The sequence below is a fragment of the Sesamum indicum genome, unplaced genomic scaffold (assembly GCF_000512975.1).
Source record: "Sesamum indicum cultivar Zhongzhi No. 13 unplaced genomic scaffold, S_indicum_v1.0 scaffold00095, whole genome shotgun sequence".
Classification (NCBI taxonomy): domain Eukaryota; kingdom Viridiplantae; phylum Streptophyta; class Magnoliopsida; order Lamiales; family Pedaliaceae; genus Sesamum; species Sesamum indicum.
Window position 1 is genome coordinate 510350 of NW_011628042.1, and position 24863 is coordinate 535212.

General features: G+C 34.4%; 1 long non-coding RNA gene across 1 annotated transcript; it reads left to right on the top strand.

Annotated features, from left to right (window-relative positions):
* The first annotated feature begins 12799 nt into the window (after positions 1–12799).
* Positions 12800–15016, top strand: LOC105178799. The gene is made up of 4 exons (XR_849175.2): positions 12800–12952; positions 13049–13167; positions 14437–14526; positions 14629–15016. It is a non-coding gene; the product is annotated as an uncharacterized LOC105178799 (long non-coding RNA).
* Positions 15017–24863: the final 9847 nt, after the last annotated feature.

Here is a 24863-nt window from a genome sequence, read left to right on the forward strand (position 1 = left end):
TATCTTTTCTAAATTCAAATTATTTGTGCAATATAAGTGCAAGGTCCACTATTTTTTCAGTAGAAAAGTTTCTTTCATGATTTACTTATACTGCATATCAATAAAGTACAACTTAAATAAAAAAAGAAGAAATTAAAGCAACTTCCAATATCTCCGTAATATATTCAAATTATTCCTCGCATCTTTAGAACTTTGAGCAGAATTGCGATACATTACATAATTCTTGATACAGTTAGATCCCGTTCTTTTCTTTGTGAAAATCCTTCATTGCTTGACCGTGTTAGCTCCTGCAATAATTGAATCTTAATTATTAGTTGATGAACTAGACCAATAAACATACATGCGCCACACTATTTTAAACAAATTCCCAGAATCTTGGCTTTATTGTTTGAATGTACATATAAATCCCATCTATAAATCACTAGTGTTCACCAATATGCTCCAGAAATAGAGAAAAAAAAAGAAAAGAGAGAGAGAACACAGAAACTTCACAAATCCAACCCCATACAAAATTGAAAAATTAAGAAAGCCAATTTTGAATTTTTCTTTTTTGAAGAGTTTGTTTCAAAAATCAAAGCTGAAAATGAAAAAATTGTATTTACACTTTGAAGATTGAGAACTTACCAATTTTAAGTTAGTACTTCTTAAAACTTTATATTTAAAATAAAAGATCTAACCAAATGAAGAAGAGTGGAGATCCCACACATGTATATTTGTTTATTAAAAAAAAAAACCACAAAAAAAGCGTGAAAGAAAGGAAGATCTGCCATGCCTTGCACTCTTGGAGGTACTTATAGGGATGATGGTGGTGGAGGGGAAGGCGGAGGTGGTGCCGGAAAATTGGAATCAAGTGGCTCCAGAAAGAGCACACCATTAACTCTCCAACAACCATAAAAGTTATCTCTCTCAATTATAGTTTCCATATAAAAGGTGAAATTAAATATATGTTAGAATTTGTAAAAAGCTGTAAAATAGAATTGAATGGTGAATGAAGTTGAATCCTTGAATAAAGATCTACATTTCTCCCATTATTTGAGTTCTGCTCTATCTTCTCTTGTGTGCACAAAGAATTCTTTGGAGAATGTGGGGGAGTGGGGGGAGAGATATAAAGACGATATAAAATGGAGGATACAAAGACAAGAAGGTGAGTAAGTAATTGTTGGGTGATTTATTATGTATGTGAGTGTGTGAGTGTGAAAGTATCTGTGTTAATACATAAAGATTGAATATGATCAATGTATTTAAAGCAGAACAAAAAATAAAATTCAACATGAACAACAACTAAACACAAGTTTAATGGGGAATATGAGTGTATTTATGACACATGAAATTGTGTCAAAATTCAAAATATTTACAGTGTTGCAACAATTTAAATAACTTACACTACAAAAAAAGGCAGAATTTGGCATGTATCAGCAGGCCATTCCAAAGCACGTTTCATATTTAAAATGGGTATTGGAACACAGTTGGAACAGAACTTGATAGATAACGTCATGATACCCATTTTCTACGTGTAGTATATATGCTAGAAGATAAAATCTTTATCTTTTCAAAATTCAAATTAGTTGTGCAATATAAGTGCAAGGTCCACTATTTTTTCATCTGAATTGTTTCTTTCATTATTTACTTATAGTGGATATCAATAAAGTACAACTTAATAAAAAAAAGAAGAAATTAAAGCAACTTTCAATATCTCCAAAATATATTCAAATTATTCCTCGCATCTTTAAAACTACGAGTAAAATTGCTCTACATTACACAATTCAAGATACAGTTAGATCCCATTCTTTTCCTTGTGAAATCTTTCATTGTTTGACTGTGTTTGCTCCTGCAAGAATTGAATCTTAATTATTAGTTGATCAAGTAGACCAATAAACATACATATGCCACACTACTTTCAACAAATTCCAAGAATCATGGCTTTATTGTTTGAATGTACATATAACTCCCATCCACAAATCACTAGTGTTCAGCAATATACTAAAGAAACAAAGAAAACAAAAAAGAAAAGAGAGAGAGAACAAAGAATCTTCACAAATCCAACCCCATACAAAATTGAAAAATTAAGAAAGCCAATTCTGAAATTTTTTTTTTTTTTTTGAAGAGTTTGTTTCAAAAATCAAAGGTGAAAACAAAAAAAAATTGTATTTATACTTTGAAGATTGAGAACTTACCTATTTTAAGTTAGTACTTCTCAAAACTTTATATCTAAAATAAAAGATCCAACCAAATGAAGAAGAGTGGAGATCCCAAACGTGTATATTTGTTTAGTAAAAAAAAAAAAAACAAAGAAATCAAGAAAGAAAGGAATATCTGCCATGCCTGTTGTAATATTGGAGGTACTACAAAGAAATCAAGAAAGAAAGGAATATCTGCCATGCCTGTTGTAATATTGGAGGTACTTGTAGGAATGATGGTGGTGGAGGGGAAGTGGTGGAGGTGAAGGCGGAGGTTGTGCTGGAAAATTTAAATCAAGTGGCTCCGAAAAGGGCACACATTAACTCTCCAACAACAATAAAAGTTATCTCTCTCAATTATAGTTTCCATCTACAAGGTGAAATGAGATATATGTTAGATTTTGTTAAAAACTGTAAAATAGAATTGAAAGGTGAATGAAGTTGAATCGTTGAATAAAGATCTACATTTCTCCCATTATTGGACAACAGGGTGAGTAAGCAATCGTTGGGTGATTTATTACGTATGTGAGTGTGAGTGTGAGTGTGAGTGTATGTGTGTAAATACATTAAGTGTGAATATGATGAATGAATTTAAGAACAAAAAATAAAATTCAACATCAACGACAACTAAACACAACATTAATAGGGAATATGAGTGTATTTAGGACACATGAAATTGTGTCTAAATTTGAAATATTTACAGTGTTGCACATGAAATTGTGTCTAAATTTGAAATATTTACAGTGTTGCAACAATTTAAATAACGTACACTACAAAAAAAAGGCGGGATTTGGCACGTATCAGCAGGCCATTTCAAAGCCCATTTCATATTAAAATGGGTATTTTGGAACACAGTAGAAACAGAACTTGATAATGACGTTATTATCCCCATTTTTTATGTGTAGCAATATGCTAGAAGATAAAAATCTTTTTCTTTTCTAAATTCAAATTATTTGTGCAATATAAGTGCAAGGTCCACTATTTTTTCATCAGAATTGTTTCTTTCATGATTTACCTGTAGTGGATATCAATAAAGTACAACTTAATAAAAAAAAAAAAATTTAAGCAACTTCCAATATCTCAAAAATATATTCAAATTATTGCTCGCATCTTTAAAACTCAGAGAAAAGTTGCTCTATATTACACAATTCTAGATACTATTAAACCTCTTTCTTTTCTTTGTGAAAATCCTTCATAAATACATTCATATTCCCTATTAAAGTTGTGTTTAGTTGTCGTTGATGTTGAATTTTATCTTACCATTCTTCCTCCTCCACCGTTCGGCCCCTTTGCCTTTCACTTCTAAGGTCGGCGTCTCCCCAATCAATACCGACGATGTAGACTTTTAATCGTTGCCTCGTACTGGACCAATATATTTATCTGCTCATGAAGGTTTTTTTCAAACCCATTCATGTTATAATTCACGATAAATGGGTCAAAAGAGGCAGGAAGAGACTGAAGGATCACATTAATGTACGTCTCTTTTTCAAGGTCAACCTTGAGGTCCTTGAGCTTCTCCACAAGGAATAGCATCTTAACCTCATGCTCCTGTATAGAAGACCCTTTACTCATCTTGGCACCAAAAAATGCTTTTGCCACAGCATATCTAATATGCCAGTTCGGAACCGCATAAACCTGGCTCATGCGGAGCGTTATCAATTGGACATCATCATGCCTATCGTACTATTTTTGGATGTCATTGGTCATTGACCCGAGTATGATATTGTGAACCTTCCGGTTGTCCTCATGCTACTTCTCGAACATCAAACGTTCTTCGCATGTGGACCCTTTCACGAAGGCCCGAGGAAGAGACCTATCCAGAACATAGGCCTTGTCTCAAAATCTAGGACAATCCTAAGATTTCGCAGCCAATCATTGTAGTTTGTTCAGTTAAATCTGTTAGATTCAAGAATTGCAGTGGAGGGTTCTTAGACATATACATCAAATGTAAACAGAAATTTAGTAGATTATTGTAATATTAAATATCAAGTCGAGGACAAGGTCTTTAGTCATTAACCCATCCTACTTTTTCTTTAGAAAACCAATCATTCTCAAGTGGGGTTTCTAAGAAATCATTTCCTAGTGGGCTTGCAGTCCACAAACGCAATTCTCGATGCCCTACTTTTACGATTCACACGAAAAAAGGATTTATGTGAGGTAACCTATACCATTCTACTCGAATGAGATCCCCGAGTTATTTTGCCTTGCTTTTTCATGTAATCTTGAGGAATCCAAGCGAATCACGCTACTCAATAATAGGCCCGACCCATCAACCAAACAAATATCGCAACTGCCGCCCCCCACGACTCGTTAGACATGGAAACGGGAGTATATTCCATTTGTTTATAACAAAAGTGTAGCTTTCTTCCATTCCAAACATGCCACGACTCGTGACACCACGAAACAGTGAAAATAACATCCACACCACATTGCTGTGGATGGGAGGCTTGGATTTAATCAAACCATTTGAGTTTTAATCCATTATGGGCCTAATATTTAACTTGGACCATCTAAGTGAGATTAAGATTGTAGTAACCTATACCTCATCATTACGAGATTTTTTAATGCATTAGTTTTAATCATTGAGTATAAACAAATCATTCCAAACACATCATACTTCAAATATTAAAACATATACCACATGCAAAAACAAGTTTAGCATGCCCCTGTTGGATGATCAAGCCCAATCCTAAGTGCCTCACTGAGCTCTCAGTGAATCTATGGTCAATTTAGGGTGTGGCCTAAGTATTACAAAATAGTAATCCATTATCATTCTGAAAGGCCTTTCTCTTTGTTCTTCTTTCGTCTAACAAGCCTAGGCCTTCATCTCCTTGGAAGTTTACATTATTCAATATAAATGAAACCTCAAATTCCTAACTACAGTCATTACAACTGCAGTTCGAAACCTTAATCAAAAGTTGGGGAGAGTACGAAAGGAGGAAGAAAAAAAGCCTTATTATTTCAAGGCTAAAAACAAAAGAAGAAATTAAAACAAAGAGACACGCAGGCCTCACCCAACATAAAAGTAAAACTTGCATTCAGCCAATGAGCTTTGTCATCATTCCCATTGTTTATCCAATGAATAATAATTAATACATTTACATAATATATAAACATGCTAAACAAATAAATACAATCCATGTATTTAACAATAGATATCGAATATCAAATACCAAAAATATAATTAAATGCAGAAAATAACATACTAATAATGTAATTAAAAAGGGATATCATCCATGCATTCAATGTACAATTTTTTTTGTTTGTTTGGAAACCATTTCCTAATTAATTTATAGCACAATTTAATTTTAGAAATATCCAATTAAACTAAAATTAAAATTAGCCAAAATTAATAATTTCAAAAAAATTGCAAAAATCAGAAAAATTCACTTTTTTGGAAAAAATGACACAAAACGGCCAGTTGTTCGAAACCGCACACGGTTGTCTGCTATCGGCCTTGCACGCCCAGCGCCCAAGCGCTATCCTGCTAGGCAGTGACCAGCCGGCAAGGTAACAAGGGCTGTACTACTCTATTTTTCAATTTTTTTTAAATTTCTATAATTATGAACTAAAATAAAATCATACATATATAGAAAATTCAATTTTTCAAAAAATGCATATATATTTTAAAAGCAAAACTATTACAAATTTTTTAAAGACATAACCATGCTTCAAAGACATAAAACGTGTTTTTAAAAAATAAATTAAACACGTTCTTCATGCGCAACACATAATAACATGTTAATCCTAAAGTGAAAACACCGAAACGTAATTCGATACCATTGAAAGAATTGGTATGACCCGGGAACGCGCGGAAGCGTGAAATAAAAATTAAAACGGTTCAAAAGGGTGTTCCCTTTAAAATTTTTGCGAATTAGGTTTTTGGTAAAAGAATAATAATAAATATATAAGCATGCTAGACATGTGGCTAGAGGATGAAACAAAAGGCACAAAAATGTAATATAAAACTTTACCTTTTGTTTCTTTGGATGAGCAACAATGTGCGTTGTTTTCCATTTTGTTCCTCTTCTGTTCACTTTATAATTCCAATTAGAACCCCTCTAATTTGTCCACACCACGCTATGGAATAGATATAGTTCTTTTTTTATTGTTAGATAGAAAAAAGAATAAGAAGAAAAATAACTCCAAACAAACACTACTTTTTAGTTTTGTATAAATTCAATATAGAACAAAAGGAGAATATTTTGAGAGAGAGAAAAGGAGTAAAATAGGTGGCTCATGTGTAAGGATTTGTGTGTAGTTTTGTATATTACGTACAATTGAATTCAAAATTTAATAACTACCAATTTGCCTCCAAGGTAACCTATACACACTCATGGATATAACCTTCAACCATGACGAAATAACTACTCCATTATGTTCATCATGGCGAGGAGTTTCAACTCCTTCTTAACTTGGTCCCTCCTTCAATTGGGCTTGGACTTTAAGTATACACCAAACTTGATTTAATCAAATTAAATCATTCCCAACCAAAGTCCATTGTACAATGATTAATTAAATTAATTTTAGCTCAAATGAGTCCAACGATTCATTTAATTCAATAAAATAAATCTAAGCCCGAATACTAATTAATTGATGCAATCAATTAATTAAGTCAAATCTAATTAATTTAAAGATGATAAGTCCAAAAGTTAATTAATTCAAGTAATTAATTTTTAGTTATTCGTCAAATGGATTATAAATAAATGATCCAATGATTTATACCTTCTCCTTGAATTAATTTAATCCAATTAAATTAATTTTTTTCTTCTCGAATTAATTCAAAATTAATTCTACCAATTCCTTAGTGATTTGTGTATGACTCTTTAGGTTCACCCTCAGCTAGACTTGGGTATTGTATCCAACATAAATAAATAATTAAATCTAATTTACTTAATTATTTTTAATTAACCATTAACCGAAAACGCCCATCACCATGGGTGACCGTCTTGCAATGGCCCACAACACTAGAGACTAGGTGAATGTTGGCGTAAATATTTAGGCTCTCAAGTTCTAAACAGGTTCAATCGTTCCGTCGACCATCTTCCAGCCTTAGACTAGGGCATGGAATTGGGCATCAGTTCCCATCCTAGACAAGGCAACTATGCTGAAAACTTGAAATGCATTTACTCTATTGTTCGACAAACGAAACCATTTCCTATTCGACTAATCGCTATGGCAATAGATTTAGAGAGTCTAAATATCTCGAAGCGCATAGAAAATATATCCATTATATACTGATAGGGGACGAATTCTATCATTAAATCCACCGTCCCCATTACATACTCCGTCTACACTGGACAACGCTTATAACGACCATATTGGAGGTACAGCCATATCTCGCCAGATCCAAGATATTGCTCTCCTATGCATGTGGCTGCCATGATTCCACAAGTCCAAGAACTAATCATATATTATCGGAACCGAGAATTCAAGTCATACCAACCAAACCTCCAAAACTTCCATATGATGATTCTCGTGAGTCGGTTCAATCAGTTAACAACCTTGTCAACTAATCGACTAAACTTATTAGACATCCCATGTCTGTCGTTGATGAAACACGACACTCAACCAATGAATGCGATACTTAGTGTAAGTCTCTTTAGGACTCTCAATGACCAGTCTCGAGGTCCTCGACATGGAACATTTCAGACCAACCCTTGGAAGTTGGTTTCATAGCTGTCATCGAATACGCAGCCTACCTACATGAGTTATTTAGGTTTATGGCCATTTATTGTGATGTTAAAACACCGTTCAACGTAAATAGTAAGCACAATAAACACATGGTGGTACAGATGAACTTACTACATTTATCAAGATAATATCACATTCATAAACATTCCTAAATTGTTCCCAAAATCGCCAATCCAATTAGCTTTCTGGTAACCTATTCTAACATTCTGAGTATACGTTCTTGACGATGGTGATCCCCGGTCCTTCCATTCCAAAATGTCTCTTTGATGTTAACCTGGAGCAGCTAATCAAGGACTTGTAGAATTTGTGGCATGTGGGTGTATTGATGCATGACAGTGCAAAGCATGAGACATTCCTAATGCGCACCATGTTGATGTGGATTATGAACGACCTATCCATTTATGGGATGACATTTGGATAGAGTTCCATTAGTGTTATAGGGTGTCTAATTTGTATGTAAGACACGTGAATTCTACCCGCAAAATTGTAGGAAGGGGTGCTAGTTTGACTGCCACTAACACTTCCTCCCCTCGGACCATTCATACCATAGGAACAAGAAAGTATTCACTAAGAACTGAGTACAAAGGAATGTTGCAAGACCAAGATTGACGGGAGGACAGATCCTTGATTGGGTGACGATTTCAGGTCTACGGTTGAAGTGCCATTATCACTCCTAGATGGGTACGGTAGCGAGCATAAGTCGACAAAGAAAACATCTTCTGGGAACTCGAGTACTGGTCGACGCATCTAATAAGACATAATCTTGATGTCATGCACATTGAAAAGAATGTGTTTGACAATATATTCAAAACCTGATAGATATAAAGTCTTAGATTCTTTGCAAACGAAACAGGAACGGACCAAGTAGAATGACGACCTCTATATGAACGAACTTGTATCCAATCGTCTATTTTCAACTATCCGAGCCGAGGTAGTGGGGCATCAAATAAGAGATGTCTTAGTGGATCAGAACGTTACATAATCGAATGTACATATCAACCAACGGTGAAGTAGTCACGTCATACTACGACTACGTCTAAAGAAACCGATATAATTTATTCATATTGTTATTTTAGACTTTAACCTATGTATTGATATGTATGTGAACAGGTCCTTTTTGAATGAACTTTACGAGCATTACCATTTGTAGGACCCCATTGTCGAGGAGCTAGTAGCTACTCAATTCAAGGATTGCTTCAAATGTCGTGTAAGTTGTGTCTTATGAATTGTGCCTTTACAATTGTGTTACAACTGTAATTTGCCAATATATTATTCTCTAATATGTGCAACACAGGTGAATCTGAATTAAATTACACCAAACGAAGAGCTTTTGAAATCGCATTGTTGGGGTCCTACAACTGAGATCACAATATTCATGTATTACTTTGTGAATGGTTACAATTTCCACACTGAACTTCATAGCGTAAGCAACTCTACTATGAACTGTGGGGTCTGTCTCAAAAGCTCATCATATACAGACACAGACTATGACTTCTACGGAATTCTCAAAGAGATAATCAGTTACATTACCCACTTATTACAAACATGCAAATTATTCTGTTTACATGTCGTTGAGTTGATCCCATGAGAGGTATGAAGGTATCCTCATTACCACTTCGCTAATGTAAACTTCAAGAAAGTATATCAAAGTAACGAACTATTCATCCATGCACAACAAGCAATACAAGTCTATTACACAGAATACCCTAGCATGAAGTCACACAAAGTCGACTGGTTAGCTGTCTGCAAATCAAAAGCTAGAAGAGTCATTGAGGATGGACCGAAGTTGCATTTCAAGAGGATGAGATAATACCTACTCCACAAGTTGCGATGGATAACCATAATTATGACCTGCATGACCCCAAATGGTATACAATTAGTTGTTGAGCTTTATGTTGCTAATCAACAATGAGTAGGTACATCCTAATTGGGGACTTGTGAATCTGATGATGAGTCTAACGAAGATAGCTTTGACAATGATTACGAGACTAAAGAGGACAATAATTACAATTTGAATGTTCAGTGTTTCTGTAATCAGATATTTGCAAATAATCCTTGTATAAATTACTGATTCATTAAATATTTTTTTTTAAAAATATCTGTTCTATTCAGGAACAGTTATAAATAGAGAAAACCGTTCCTAACCCATTTCAAATATCCACGATCGATACAAAAATTGTTCCTATTGTAACCGTTCCTCATTGTACACGCATATAATCAAATGTAACATTAAGAACCGGCAAATAAATAAATATCATTCACGAAACAATTATAAAATTATTCAAGAAAAGAGAAAAATTCATAATTTAGAAAAGGTCATGATAAATTGAATGTTCCTATAAGAGCTTCAGACAATTTTCAATTGGCGCCATAGGAAAAGTGGAGGGAAATTCAATATTAGGAACTGTCGTTGAATATTTGACTTCTCCTAAATTAAATTTATATTAAATCGTTCCTAAAAGTATAATGAAATCGTTCACTACATAATATGAATAAAACCGTACCTATAATTAAAGCAAAAGCGTTCCTAAAAGGCACAAATTATTCCTAGTTCACATTCCGCTTACGATATCTCCACATTCATGAGCTCGATTAATTTCAAACTTAAACTCATATAAATATTATACATTCTGATGTAAAATCACGTGGTCTGACTGATAGTTGCATCGTTTTTGACCTCATTGATTGTAAATTAGATACTACAACTCAGTATCCCTATAACAAAAAGTTCCAAAACTTATCAAATGTAATATTTTTCGATTCAATCATATCCAGCGGTCTGATTAAAATTTTAACTTTCTGATTAGGCGAGACAATATAACAGTAGAAGAGGCTACTAACAATATTGGATATATAAATTTACTTAATCTGTTGAACATGTATCAATATGTCAACAAGAATTATATGTGTGAATGGTCTACATAAATTTATGGTCAACTTTTACTTTGATCATTAACATGTCAGGAACGATTTTTTCTACATTTTTAAATTTTTGTAATAAAATAAATTAATTTTGACACTTGTATTGGAACGGTCAATACAAGTATAGGAATGATCTTTCAAAATATACACTAGAATGACATCGTCTGAGATGCTGGAACGATTTTAGTAACAAGTATTTCAATAAGTGACCGTGCCAAATATTCACTCAAAATCCATTTAGCACATGAAATGATGTCGTTTGTCTTATTTTGGAGCGGACTTAGGAATGTTATAGTTATAAAAGTCCATTTCTAAGCCCGTTCCAAAAGTTAATATATATTTGATTCTAAACAAATTTTTTCTTTTCTCCCTCGATCACCCCCCACTCCACTCTCTCTCTCTCTCTCTCTTCCCATTCGCCTCCCGCAGTCGCATTCCGCCGTCCCTCGTCCACCGCCCGCTTCCTCTGTCTGTTTGCCTCTTTGGCCGTTCGCCTCCTGGTGAGTTTTCTTCTTCAGTTTTTCTTTCCCCTTTCTTTTTTTTATATATTTCTAAAAATAAATTAAAAAATATAACTGAAAATATATTCAGAAATATAATTGAAAATATTTTCAAAATAGTTTCCCTCCCATTTTTCTGAAATGGATGTCTCCCATTTCTGAAAATAAAATTTCGGTTAAAAATTTGCGAAAAATTTTTTGAAAATATTTTCATAAACAGATTCTTAAAAGTTAGTTTCAGAAATTATTTTTGAAAATATATCATATTTTTTTTATATTAAAATATATTTTTTTTGAAATTATAAAATTGTCTAAAATATATAGCACATGAAATTAAACATATATTTTTTTTTTAAATTAAAATATAGTTTTCTAAATTATTTAAAAATATATTTTTATAAAATGAAAATATAATTTTTGGAAATTATAAAACTTTTATATAATATATTTTCTGGAAATTAAAACATATTTTTGCTAAAATTAAAATATAGTTCTAAATTATAATATTTTTTTCTGTAATTTTTGTCTGCGGACGCCTATAAATAGGGTGCAATAAAGAAGAAGGGGATCGTCAGAAAAAATTCTGTCCAACACTTCAAAGCATAATATTTTCGATTCTGAGTCTTTGTATTATAAATTTTCTAGTTTATGGAGGTTTTCCCAACAAGTCAAGTCTTCTATCCTCTGAGAGACTGAACACTTATCTCATCCAGTAGAGGAATAATATGTAAGTAATATTCTATATATTTCATCAATAAAAGTAAGGCTTCTATCCAATTTATTGTCCAAAATTCTATTAAGTCCCTATATTGGAGTGTCTTCTAGGTCCTAAGGTAAGAAACGAAATAGGATTGTTGAAGGAGCCAAGTACCTGTGAACCATTTGTTGCGGTAGTGTGGTTGGAGGGAGTTCGTAAAATTGAGGACTTGGAATACCTGGAAACAAGACGGTCGGTAAAAGGTACGAATTTATGAGAACTTAATTTATTTTGGATGCATGTTAGGCCGTTTTTAGAGCAATAAAATGGACTATTAGGCTTTATTACCAAAAAGGGCAAAATGGTCATTCAATTGACTGAAGGACCGAATCTAAGCAAAATGGAAAGATATAGGAGTAAACCTAATATTGTCAAAATTAAAGGATCAAAATGATTTCGGAACATAAATAGAGGACTATTCGAATCTTTTTCCCCCATAAATATTCAAATCTATTCAAAATGATTTTGATTTTGGGGGGGAGGGGATGGGGGTTAAATCTTTTGAAATTAATAATTTTTATTCTAACCATTTATTCAAGGACCAGTTTGTGAAGATAGTGCTACGTCAATACGACGTATTGATGTGGCATCAACCTGACTGTTTGTCATGAAAATATCTTATATAAGTTAGTATAAATATCATTAAATAATATTTTGAGAATTGTCTCAATTAAATTCACTCTATAAATTTACCCCCCCCCCCATACAGATACATAGTTTATTATCTATCAATTACTTGGTCACCCTCTTGTCGTTGTTTCTTTCATTCCTATTCTCTCTCTCTCTCTCTCACACACACACACACTATCTCTCTCTCTCTCTCCCACACACACAGACATCCTTCCAAGAACTCTTTGTACACAGAAGAAAAGATGGAGGACGTCTAAGATGAAGCAAGCAATGTAGATCTTTACTCAATAATTCAACTGAATTCAACTTTAGATTTTATTTTATAGATTTGTATAAGCTCTCACAATTGTTAATTTTTCACCTTGTAGATAATACTTGAGAGAGATAACTTCTATGGTTGTGGAAGAGTTAATGGTCTGCTATTTCCGGAACCACTCAATTTTAATTGGCAGATCTTATTTCATAAGTGCCTCCAAGAGTCCAACAGGTATGGCAGATCTTTCCTTCTTTCTTTCATTTTTTTTCTCAAAAAAAAAAAAGGTCTGATCTCCGTTCTTCTTCATCTATTCAGATCTTTTATTTTAAGTATAAATTTTATAAAATGTACTAATTTAAAACTAATAATTGTTAAATCTTGTAAGTGGAACACAATTCCTTTTGCTTTTCCTTTGAATTTTGAAATAAAACTTTTCCAAAAAAAAAAAACAATCAAAATTGCCGTGTTGGTGGGGGGGGGCAGTTACAAGATTTGATATATTCTTTTATCTCTCTCTGACTCTCTCTCTCTATTTCTCTCTCTCCCTTTTTTTTCTTTAATATGTGGGTGAATATTAATGATGGCATCCAAATGAAATTTATATACAAGCTAAATTGTCAGATAAGTTGTTAAAGATTCAACCAAACTAATAAATTTGACGATGTCAAAAATCAGTATAATAGTTTTTATTTTAAGACCAGAGTTATTTAAAGTATTATGTTTATTTATAGCTTGTCTTGAATTACCTCTTGATATAAGAATTCAACAAACCGAAGGATATCCTCTTTAGTTTCTTCTCTATGAATCATACTTTGCTTATATCCACTATAAGAAAATCTTGAAAGAAGCAATTCTAATAAAAGAAAAGAACCTTGCACTTGTATTACACGTTTAATTTGAATATGAAATACGAAAAATTAGTATGACCTTATTTATATTCTTTTTTTCTTGCATTAAAGATTGCAACAGGGAAGACCACATATTATGTTTTATTACTAAATGAGTGTTTGAATAGAAGAAAGATGGAAGCCAAAGAAATCCAGCTTTTGCAAAGGGTGGTCTTCCCGGTTACTGAAGAAGTCTATACAGAGATAGAAGCAAGTATCCATTGTCAATTAAAGAACAACTCGAGGGGAGATGGATTATTGAGGTTAGAGAACGCACAGGAACCACAAAAACTAAAAATGTTATATATTAATTAATATAACTACATGTGTCATTCAATTGAGTAGATACAAAAAGTACATTAGTAAATATACCGCACGGATTTCTTAATTAAGTAGATTCAGAAGATACATTAATTAAAATAATCGCATGGGTCTCCTTAACTATATATTAATTTGTTAATATTATTTTCTTAAAATATTAGTTATTGGATTTATAAGATGAATATTTCTCTATAAGGATCTATCTGCTCGTTAACACGAGTCGTAATTACTTACGTTCCAAAATACATAATTCACTTGCATTAATTTTCTAACTGAAATTTCTTTTTCTTAGTTTAATTTCCACGAAAAGGTCAACAAAACCATCCGATCTATAAATTACATTGCCACATTCATTATGTACCGTGTGATTTACTAGACTCCGGTGAGCACTCATTCTAATGTCTTCAAACTTTGCAAATCTTCAAATTTTACTGTACATTCTTCTGTGCAATTCTATGTTTGAAAATGCAATGTTGATGTGCAGGTTTGATGACCATGACATGCAGCCTTCTTCCCTGCAATTCTATGTGTGAAAACTTAATTTTGATCAAGGGACTTTGGCATAACAGCAGGCAGAAGAGAGTTAGGAAGGCAGCGGCTCGATGATTCAATCTCCGCTGAGATTGGTGCTCTATGTAATGGGTTCTTGTGGTGTTGCCTCTATGGGTAGTTCTCTTGGAGGTACTTGTCGGGAAGGTGGTGGTGGAGGGGAAGGCAGAAGTAGTACCGAAAAATTGAAATTAAGTGGCTTCGGAAAGAGCACACCATTAACTTTCCAACCACCATAAAAGTTATCTCTCTCAAGTATAGTTTCCATCTACAAGGTAAAATTAAATATATTTTAGATTTTGTAAAAAACTGTAAAATCGAATCGGAAGGTGAATCAAGTTGAATCGTTGAATAAAGATCTACATTTCTCCCTTTATTTGAGTTTTGCTCCATCTTCTCTTGTGTGCACAAAGAATACTTTGGAGTATGTGAAGGGAGGGGGGAGAGACACACAAATGATATAAAATGGAGGATACAAAGACAAGAGGGTAAGTAAGCAATCGTAGGGTGATTTATTATGTATGTGAGTGTGTTAGTGTGAGTGTGATGTGTGTATGGATGCATAAAGAAAAATGAATGTATTTAAAGCAGAACAAAAAATAAAATTCAACATCAACGACAACTAAACACAACTTTAATAGGAATATGAGTGTATTTATGACACGTTAAATTGTGTCCAAAGTCGGAATATCTATAGTGTTGCAACAATTTAAATAAAATACACTACAAAAAAAGGCGGGATTTTGCACGTATCAGTAGACCGTTCCAAATTCCGTTTTATATTGAGATGGGTATTGGAACACAATAGGAATACAACCTGATAGATAACGTCATGATCACCATTTTTCATGGATTAAATTTTTGAAATTGGCAAAGCGTGCCAAAATGTGTTCCAAATAAATAGTTATAAATGTTGTTCCAAAGACAGTTTGAATATAGTAATAGTAGATGGTTGGAATTCTGTTTGAAACATAATATTAGAATTAGGGGCAGTCTTACATTGAACGTTCCTATATGTGAGATAACTGATGTTCAAAAAATGACGGTTAGTAAACGTATTCCACAATGAGGTACAATTTGGAACGATTTTTAGTACGCACCTAAGCAATTAAGTAAAAAAACATCCTAATTATGAGTTTTAATTAAAATGGAATGTGTTACAATGATCGTCCCAACAACTGGTGCAATTTGGAACGATTTTATTGTTTTATTAAATAGTGTATTACTAAGATAGTTCCAAATAAAGTACAACGACTATAATTTAACGGTCGAAAAACCATTCTTAATTCCATTGCAATGACCATTTAAATTGCAAAATAATGGCTACTTTTAACGGCTAAATATGTGTTCTAGTAACCGTTCCAAATTTTTCTATATATATACGTGTTCCTCTCTTTCCATTTTATTTCATTATTTTCTTTCATTCTTCTTATTTTATCTGTACTTCTTGAATCTCTCTGGAATTTCTTGATCTGTCACTATCCCACTAATATTCTTATACTCTTGTTCAGTTAACCTCTCTTGAATTTTCGTTGATATTTGAAGTTATTTTGATCAGGTAATAACTTTAAACCTTTATTTTTCAATTGATTATATTTGTTGTAATTTTGTCAATTAAATCTAACGTTATAATGATATATGTATATATGTGTGTGTGTGCGTGTGTAGGAACCATGATCATATTAAGATAGTTGAGGAGATGAAAGTATGAAAACAACCAGCCCAGTAGGGTGGGTTTTAATCCATAGTTTGAGGATGGTGTTCTATATTTATACAATGGGTCAAATCTCAACATGCATATATTGATGGTGAGATAATTAAGTTTCCTTATCAGAAGTGCAAAAATGATTCTTTTAGAACCACGGACGACTTAAATTTTGATTTGTATATGAATGGTTTTACGCCAGAGTATTATAATTGCACTTCTCATGGCGAGGAGAGGGTGCACGAGTATTTTGAGGCCGTCATCAAGGCCCCTTTGCAGAAGGAGCAAACTTCTGTTTCTCATGAGGTGGCGCACTTGGATGATGCAGCGTAGAGGATGATTTTCGGCCACCAGGCCGACTTCAGGTCTGCTAATTATAACTAGGATGTTGTGCGTGATAATGATACGAGGTTCTGTCCTACTAAGGCAGTGCCTCGTTTATATTATGGTGGGGTCCTTTATGATTATGTGTTTGGGCTGGCAGATCGGTTTCAGAATGTAGTGCATGCTGCAAAGCGGCCGTTCTGGAGCGGTTGCACCCAATCTCAATTAGGTTTGTTGCTGAGTTGGTGAATTCAAGATCGAGAGCCATATTTCTCAGCATATATATGATCGTATATCCCAGAAGGCTGCTCATAAATTGGCCCACGATTACACTCTCCCCATGGATTACTATAGTACTAAGAAGTTCATAAGAGATTTGGGTTTACTTGGTGAGAAGATCAGCGTGTAAGAATGATAGCATATTTTATCGGAAGGACGACGTTGATTTGGACAACTGCAAGTTTTTTGGAGAAGCTATGTATAAGTCGACAGGAGAGCGAAATCCTAATCGCAAGAAGACCTCGTATGCCATTCTTAGGTACTTGCCAGTTACCCTCGCCTGTAGAGGTTGTATTAATTATTAGAAATATATGAATCACTAATATGTTTGTACGTTCATAGTTAGTTAGTATGCTCTTTCGTTACATATGCTATCTTCAGTACGGGCATGCAATTTTCACTGTGTACGGATGCACATAATTAATTGAGAAAATTACAATCTTAGTTTTGCAATTTAGGAGTTGATATTTTTTATCTTGTACGAATTGATTTTTTTAATTTGGTCATACAATTTAGCAATTTTAGTATTTCTTCCGCTAATTTGATCTAAAATTCTACGTGATTTGCACATAACCCAATTAAATTGTAATTTTATTTTTATAAATTAATTTCATGCAGAATCAAAATTACCAACACCTTGTGCTACAGAAATAATTTCCATCCCAATAAGTTACAGTATATTTAAATCTTCCATCTTTTTCGAACTTTGCACTAAAAAGAATTTTTTTGAGTCATCATATATTGGAAAAATCCAAAAAGCAACACATATATATCACAAATTTAAATGTCTACTTTAGTTAATAAGTAACCCATGATAAAAATACCAAATTTGTGAAAGTTTTACGTTAATAAAATCCTTTCGCTTTAATTAGAATTTAACTTATAAGTCAAATTTTATTCCTAAACTTATAAGATTTAACTTATAAAATATTTTTCTTTAAATTCAAGTTAAATGTGCAATATAAGTGCAAGATCCTCTATTTTTTATAAAGATTGTTTCTTTCATGATTTACCTAGTGGATATCAATGAAGTACAAGTTAATAAAAAGAATAAGAAATTAAAGCAACCTCTAATAACTTCAAAATATATTCAAATTATTCCTCATCTTAAAACTTTGAGCAAAATTGCTCTACATTACACAAATCTAGATACAATTAGATATTATTTTTTTTCCTTGTGAAAATCTTTCATTGCTTGACCGTGTTCTCTTCTACAAAAATTGAATCTTGATAGTTAGTGTGAGTGTATGTGTGTAAATACATAAAGAGTGAATATGATGAATGTATTTAAAGCAGAATAAAAAATAAAATTCAACATCAACAACTAAACACAACTTTAATAGGGAATATGAGTGTATTTATGACACATGAAATTGTGTCCAAATTTGGAATATTTACAATGTTGCCACAATTTAAATAAAATACACTATAAAAAATGCGGGATTTGTCACGTATCGGCAGACCGTTCCAAAGCCCGTTTCATATTTGAATGGGTATTGGAACACAGTAGGAAAAGAACCTGATAGATAATGTCATGATCCCCATTTTTTATGGATTATATTTTTTAAACTGTCAAATTGTGCCAAAATATGTTCCAAATAAATAGTTGCAAAATTCATTCCAAAGACAGTTCGAATGCAGTAATGGTAAATGGTTAGAACTCTATTTGGAATACATTATTAGTATTAGGGACTCTCTTGTGTTGAACGTTCCTTGTCAGAAGTGCAAAAATGAAGTTTTGAAGACCACATACGATGTAAATTTTAACTTGTATATGAAAGGTTTTATGCCGGAATATTATAATTACACTTCTCTTGGCGGGGAGAGGGTGTAACAGTATCTTGAGGCCGTCAGCACAACCCCTTTGTAGGATTGAGTAGATGGATTGAGCGCAGGGATGGTTTTCGGCCACCAAGTCTGCTTCTGGTCTTCTATTATAACCAGGATGTTGTGCCTGATGATGGTACGAGGTCATGTCCTATTTATGCAGTGCCTAGTTTATATTACGTTGGGGCATCCTATGATTATGTGTTTAGGCTGGCAGATCGGTTTCACCTATGTGTTTGTGCATGTTGCTAAGCAACCGTTGTGGAGCGGTTACACCCAATCTCGATTGGGGGTTGTTGATGAGTTGGTGAATATGAAGATCGAGGGCCATATTTCTCAGCATATATACGATCGAGTATCCTAGTTGTCCGCTCATATATTGCCTTGCTATTACACTCTCCCACCTGTATTACTATAGTATGAAGAAGTTGATAAGAGACTTAGGTTTTACCTGTTAAGAAGATTGATGCGTGTAAGAATAACTGCGTATTGTATTGGAACGACGACATTGATCTGAACTACTGCAAGTTTTGTGGAGAAGCGAGGTACAAGCCGACCAGAGAGTGATATCCTAACTGCAAGAATACCTCGTATGCCATTCTTAGTACCTGTCGATTACCTCTCACCTGCAGAGGTTGTGTGCTTCAGAGGCATGGAGGCATTTTGAACGGACATGTCTTGAATTTGCAACAGAGCCTCATAATGTTAGATTGTGTTCCGTGCATGGATGGATTCGCACTGCATGGGCAATACATTCATACGTACTCATGTTGGCTTGTTATGCTTAGACCGTACAATCTCCCACAGGGATTGTGCATGAGTTCTGTGGAAGAATCGGTATGGCACTTAAACGCCGCAGAAATTGAAATAAAATGAATTAAAACGATTCAAAAGGGTATTCTGTTTGAAATTCCCGATTGTTCAGTGTTTGTCAAAAGCATAATAATAATTATATAAGCATGCTAGACGCAGCTAGAGGATGAAACAAAAGGCACAAAAATATAAAGTGAAACTTTACCTTTTGTTTCTTTAGATGAACAGCAACGTGCGTTGTTTCCCTTTTCATTCCTCTTTCATTCACTTTAGGATCTAAATTAGAACTCCTCTAATTTTAATTGATCCATTAACTAAGACAAACTTAATTAATTAATCCAATTAATTTAAAGGTATTAAGTTCAAAAATAAATTAATCTAATTAAATTAATTCAAAATTAATTCCACCAATTCCATAGTAATTTGTGTATGACTCTCTAGGTTCATCCTCACCTAGACTTGGGCATTGTGTCCAACACAAATAATTAATTTAATTTAATTTAATTAATTATTTCCAATTAACCATTAATTGAAAATGCCCGTCACTATGGTTGGCCGTCTAGCAACAGGACATGACACTACAGACTAGGTGAATGTTGCCGTGAACATTTAGGCTCTTGAGTTCCATACCAGTTTAGTCCTTCCATCGACCATCGATCATCTCTCGGCCTTAGTCTAGGGCAGGAATTGGGCGTCAGCTCCCATCCTGCACCAACAACTATATTGAATACTTGAGATGCTTTTACTCTATTGATCGATACAAAAATCATTACCTATTCAACTAGTCGATATGCCCATAGACTTAGAGAGTCTAAACCATCTCAGAGTGCATAAGAGATATATCCACCGTCCTCAATACATGTTCTGACTAAACTGGACAAAGCTTATAACGACCACATTGAAGATAAAGTCATCTCTCGCCAGATCCAAGATATAGCCATCATATGCGTGCTACTACCATGATTCCACAAGTCTAAGGACTGATGCTGCATTATCGAAGCGGGGAATTCAAGTCACACAAATCAAGCCTCTAAGGCTTCCATTTGATGATTCCCACGAGTCAGTTCGATCGGTTAATAACGTTATCAACTAATCCACTAAAATTGGATAGACATCCCACGTCTGTTGCCGATGAAATACGACACTCATCCAATAAATGCAATACTTAGTGCTAGTTTAGTCCCGAGGTCTTCGACTTAGAACATTTCAGACCAACCTTTAGAAGTTGGTTTCTTAGCTATCATCCAATGCGCAACCCAACTACATGGGTTATTCAATTGGTCTGTGGGCATTTATTGTGACATTAAAAATACTGTTCAACGTAAATAGTAAGCACAACAAACACATGGTGCCACGGATGAATGCTTACTACATTCACCAAGATATTATCACATTCATAAAGATTGGTAAATGGTTCACAAAACCTCCAATCCGATTGGGTTTCTGGTCACCTATTCTAAAAATCTCCCATTTGACCTAAAGCCAATCACCCATATCCCTCAAACATATCTGAGTGAGCAATCTGCGATACCAGCTCAGTCCTACGGGTCTACCATATTTTCTGCCGAAATGACGCGGTCCCAACCGCATGTCATCTCTTCCTACCATCGTTTCAAATTGATGGTAGTGTCTAAGAATATTCCTTGGATATGTGATGAGATCTCGACCCTTTTACTTGTTCCATTGCCTAGTTTTTATACAACAAGTAACTACTGGTTTGGCCGTGCTAGATTTCACACTGAATCATTGGATGTGGTTTTCATCCAAACACTTCCTGAGCAACTATTAAAGTCACTATACATTTGACTTCTATGATGAAAACCATTGTGGCATTCCGCTTGAAATCATTTCAAGCCGCCACATCACCATTAAATCTGAATATATATTTAATTTGAGACTATTCACCATTTACATATAATTGAAAAGTAATATCACCATAGCCTTCCAAGAGGACAATAATTATGATTGAAAGTTCAGTGTTTCTGTAATCAGACATTTGTAAATAATCCCTGTATAAATTTCTGATTAATTAAATATTTTCTTAAAAATATTTGTTCTATTTAGGAATATTTATAAATAGCGAAAATCGTTCCTAACCCATTTGAAATAGCTACGATCAATATAAAAATTGTTCCTATTGTAACCGTCCTCATTGTATGCGCATATAATCAAATGTACGATCAATATAAAAATTGTTCCTATTGTAACCGTCCTCATTGTATGCGCATATAATCAAATGTAACATTGGGAAAACATAAGTTGCAACAAACATCATGTACAATAAAGAAATTCATAAATTTACTGGACTAATTAGATAATGAACATACTTACAAAATTAAATCTAATAGAGGGTAAAATTAAAGGATGAAAAAAATAATTTTCTCATGATATTTATTCACTTACTAATTAACAAATAATCAAATTTATTAACTTTCTAATTTAAACATTAAATCAGATATTATAAAGTATATTCAATAAACGTACTAACCAAATAATATAATTGTATAGATTATTTAACAAATTAAAATCAAATTTCGTACTTCAGTCTTATCTTTCTGAGAGTGTGTTTGTGTAACTTAAGGGATATGTATGTTTCCTTGTGTGCATGGTGATTTCTTAAATAAAATACTTAGCTTTTATATAAGGTTAAATTTATTTTGTCCCCCTGTGATATACAAAAGTATAATAAATCCCCCTATGAAATTTTTAATATAAAAGTGCACCCCTATGTTACGAATAAATAATCATACCGCCCCCTGGTTAATTTGAACCTATTGTTTCAAAAATTATCACTAAAATACCAGGTATACACCGTCGAAATAGTTCTCTAACAAATTCTGCGGGTTCCATCGAGAAAGGGAACATGACATAGAGAAGTGCTTTCAATTAAAAGACGAAATTGAGAGGTTAGTAAGGCAGGGCTATTTCAGAGATCGATTATTGAATGATTGTAAGATGAGGAAAGACGATCCCAGAAGGAGCAGATCGAGGAGCCCAGATCGCAATCCAGGTTCCGCGAGGGCAGAGAAAGGACCGACAAACAGGGATAACGCTTGGACTAAAGGGGTAATTTACACAATAGCAGGAGGCTCGAGTGCAGGTAATTCCCAACAAGCAAGAAAGAGATATGAGAGGGCCACAGGGTCGAATACGAGGTGTGAGTTTGTACTGAATGTAAAGGAGGAAGAGGAAATCTCCTTCAGCAGTAAGGATAAGCCTCAGGACGTAGGATCGCCGAACGATCCAATGGTCATTAAGATGGATATAGCAAATTTCACTGTGCACAAAGTACTGGTAGATAGCGTGAGCTCAGCGGACATTATCTTCAAGGATGTGATAGATAAGATGGGGCTTGGAAATGCTAAACTTGAGCCTGTAAGGACCCCACTTGTGGGATTCCGGGGCAGCGAGATCGCATCATTGGGCATGATAGAATTGCCCGTCTCCATAGGGGTCGAACCTCGACGTCGGACTCTGATGGTTAAATTCTTGGTGGTGGACACCCCATTTGCTTATAATGTGATATTGGGAAGACCGGGGTTGAATTCTTTTCAAGCAGTCGTTTCAACATATCACATCAAGATGAAGTGTCCGACGGAAAATGGGGTGGGTGAAGTGTCATGCGACCAAAAGGAAGCAAGGAAATGCTACAATCTCACAATGAAAGGGGGACCAGAGGGGAAGAAGAGGAAGGCTGAGGAGAGTCCCGAGTCTCGACCTTATGAAGCTGATCATATGAAACCTAGTGAGGAGTACAAGTTGGTAGAGCTCGTTGAAGGAGATCCTAGTAGGACCACCCGAATAGGGTCATGCATGGGAGGATTGGAGACTTCAATGATCGAACTCTTGAGAGAGAATGTGGATATGTTTGCTTGGAGTCCCTTGGATTTTAGAGGTATCAACCCGGAGTTAATCGTGCATAGGCTTAATGTGGATCCGACAGTGCGACTGATGCAGTAGAAAAAGAGGTCATTTGTGATGGAAAAAATATGGGACTATTGAGCAGAAGGTGAGCAAACTGCTGAAGGCAGGGTATGTATCTGAGATTTAATACATAGATGGGCTCTCGAATGTTGTAGTCGTTCCAAAAGCATCGAAAAAATGGTGTATGTGCATGGATTTTACGGATCTAATAAAGCATGCCCTAAGGACCCTTATCCTTTACCCAGGATTGACATAATGGTCTACTCTACGGCTGGATATGAAATGTTTTTGATGATGGACACTTATCAGGGGTACCACCAGATCTACATGGCAAAAGAAGTTCGCGATAAAACTTCTTCTATTTATGATGGTGGCATTTACTGTTATAATGTGATACCCTTTAGTTTGAAAAATGCAGGGGCTGATTATCAGTGATTGGTGAACAAGATGTCCCACGATCTCATAGACAAAACGATGAAAGTCTACACGGACGATATACTGGTGAAGAGCAAGAGATCGGACAGTCACCTCGAACATCTTAAGTAGGCGTTCACAACAATGAGATCCTACGGTATGAAGTTGAACCCAGACAAATGAACATCTCGAGTAAGAGGCAGAAACTTTCTGAGATATATGGTCAGTGAACGCGGAATCGAAGTAACCCAGAAATGATCAAGGCCATCATGAACTTGCGATCGCCGACCATGGTCAAGGAGTTGCCGAAACTCACAAGTAAGATCGCATCCTTAAATTGCTTTATTTCCAGATTTGCTGATAGAAATATGCCATTTTTTAAAGTATTGAGGAAGACTAAAAACTTTGAGTGCAACGAAAAATGTGAAAGAGCTTTGCAGGATCTCAAAAATTATCTGACGAAGCCCCCATTGTTGGCCAACCCTAAAGAGGGCGAAGTTCTCTTCCTATATTTGGCCGTCTCGGAGAGCGCGGTCAATTCAGTATTAGTATGCAAAGAGGAAGGAAACTAGAATCCTATCTGTTATGTTAGCAAAAAGTTGCAGGGGGTCGAGATGAGGTACTTTGAAATGGAAAAATTGGCACTAGCATTGGTCGTGAAAGCGAGAAAACCGTGCCCTTATTTTCAGTCCCATAGAATAATTGTGCTTACGAATCATCCATTGAAGCATGTAATGTCACTACTTGAGGCATCAGGAAAATTCATAAAATGGGTCGTAGAATTAGAGGAGTACGAAATTGATTAGCAGACAAGAGCCGCGCAAAAGGTACAGATTTTGGTAGACTTCATGATCGAATTATTGGATAACAGAATCATAAGTGGA